We start from the raw sequence: 2,763 nt of genomic DNA on the forward strand, positions 1-2,763 counted from the left end.
CTTTTCCACTTTCAAACTTAAAAAAGTGATTTACAATCATGTGGCAGTATGATTAAAAATTACAGTTCATTTACCTTGACAATCAAGAGTCTGAATTATAAAAAGTAAACTGGCCATTATCCTGTATAAGTAAGGACAGTGCCAGTTAATTTGTGAAAAAGGCAAGTTTTAAGATTTCTGTAAAACACGTATTACAGCTTTCTTGTGCTAGTGAACATCTAGAATACACAGGTTCCCAAGACTTTTTCCTTCCCTCCTCCCCCATTTATGACATTCACATAAATCGCATAATTTTGGCAAAGTTAAAAGGCTCTCTGACTTGATGGTTTTACCTTAAGCTTCACGTTAGAGGCACAAACTTCAGGACTCAAGCACTATAAGGCATAGTAGAAACCACCAATTGAAACAACAGCAACAATACCACCACCACCACAACAGAATAGACTGCAAGTGGGAACAGCTGTGTCATTTTAAGAGGAAATGTTTTTGTAAACTCTCACACTGCAATGGTGTGTTAGGTGATTCATGTAAAGCTTGCCTTCACATGCCAATCTTTTTTTCCCCCCAGAACATGCTCAAATGATCTAAGCACTGCCACAGGTTCAACTTACCTAAAATATAGCAGAAGTAGCCCAGTGGCACACACTCTTGAAAACTTTTGCAATCACAATATAACTATAAAGCATAAGTAAACTTTTGTTTTGTTTTTAAGACAAAATTCAGGACCACATTTCCTTTTCCCCCACCCAATATCCCGTAACAAAACTAATAATAAAAAACCTAAACAAACCCAAATCTTTGTTAGACACCACTGTCTTTTTTTTTTTTCCTCGCTAAAGTTCAATTTATAGCACTGAATCCAGCGTGGGCAACATATTCCCTGGTTAAAAGAAGGAATATTATCAACAGTGGAACTGTGAAAACAGCAGCTCTGTTGCACTTAAAGCAAGATCAGGACCAATTTTGTAATGCTGTGTGTAAGAGTCACTGCTCTGATCCCCTGTTAAGAATGTCAGTGTCACTTTTTGTAACCTAGATCTACCTGCTTTAGCTTTATTAAATAAAATGTTTTAATACCTTAAAATTGTTAACAGTAATGACTTCTTGGTTGCTGTTGTTATATCTAAGGTTTCTGAAGTTTCCAAAGGACTGTTTGAGCTGATGTTCCATATTATTTGTGGTATTTTTAGGGCAAGAGCATATATCCAACTAGTACTTATGTACAATCGTTTGAAATATCTGTAAATTTACTCTTCTAATAAATCCTATTAGAAAAGTAAAAGTAGCCTAATGTGAATCTGTGAAATATAAACTAAATTTATTTTTTAAAGCTTATGTTCCAATCCTAGATATAATGGAATCACCTCTTCTACTAAGACTGGTTTCTACACCTGTAAAAACTCCTGATTAGATTTAAACATTGTTTTGAATGTGAATGACCTCTGAGTGTCTCCAATTCACTTCTACTCAAGAATGTGCAAGTGATTTTATACAGCACGATGCTAGTACCGCTCTGTACTATAGTAAATTTTTTGTTTTGTAAATAAAAAACAACAAATCCCTAGTCAGAAATAAACTGACAAAATTTACATTCTTCTCTCTTAAAAAAGTAAATAAAATAACATTATTTAAAATGTGAATTAGCTATAAGACATACAATACAATTACATAGATACATATCAATACAGCACATTCAATTTGCCAAAAATTAATGATTACAAAGCCAGTATGGATGCTGCCATATATATATATATAGATGTATGTACAATGGTTATAGCATTCATAATTGCATTATACCTACAACCAGTTTTAAATTACAAGGTGTTTTAAGAGGGAGCAAAAAATAGCAACTGTTCTTATTATTGTTGTTTTGGAGTTGGGAGGCTTAAGGATGAAAACCGTCTCATTAATACCTATTGTTAACTTTGGTAATCAACTAATAAGCCTTTTTTTTTTCCACCTCCCATCTGCCACTATGAGGGAGCAATTTCTGTGTTAAGTGCACTCCAGTGCTACTTCGCATTGCAGATAATAATCCAAATACATGTCTGAACTCTGAATCTTCCGTAGCTTGCTACCAATCATGCACCTGGTCAAAAAACACCTTTCAACCTACGCTGCAGAAGAGAGGCTCATCAATGCGTGCTGCATTTCTGTTGTTAAAAAATTGCACATTTAAATTTTAAGAATTATTTTCTCACTTTCATATACATTAATAAACCTTTTCTAGAGAACATTGAGAGAGGCTATTTTGCATGAAAGCCTATCCAATGTCTGTGAATCAGTTTGTTAACAACCAACTTCTCAAGAAAGGTTCCTCAATGGGATCTCTCATCAATAGTTTCTCATTATACAACTACAGGTGCCTTGATACTATTACAGAAAACAATCTTATGCCGTATCTGACATAAGGAGAGATTTAAACTGTCTTTAAATTAGTAGACCACATGCATATGCATGGGGCACCTCAGCATATTCACTCACACTGGTGGTTTTGGCATTAGAAAATGGAACACTTTCTAAAAAAGGGAACATATGAGCTGAAACTGTTTATCATTTGGCAGTCGACTCAATCAGGTCAGTTCCCAACCCATCAGTTTGGCATTTCAATCAGTATCTTATGTTTCAAGAGCATTGGTTTTATAAAAAGCCAGTTTTGGCAACGTTAATTTTATACAATAAAAATAATTTTTCTACTGTGGAAAAAGAACACTTAAAAAAGATCTAACTTAATAAAAAAACCCCACACAACTGAAAAAAATC

The sequence above is a fragment of the Mesitornis unicolor genome, unplaced genomic scaffold, assembly GCF_000695765.1.
Source record: "Mesitornis unicolor isolate BGI_N332 unplaced genomic scaffold, ASM69576v1 scaffold108, whole genome shotgun sequence".
NCBI classification, from domain to species: Eukaryota; Metazoa; Chordata; class Aves; order Mesitornithiformes; family Mesitornithidae; genus Mesitornis; species Mesitornis unicolor.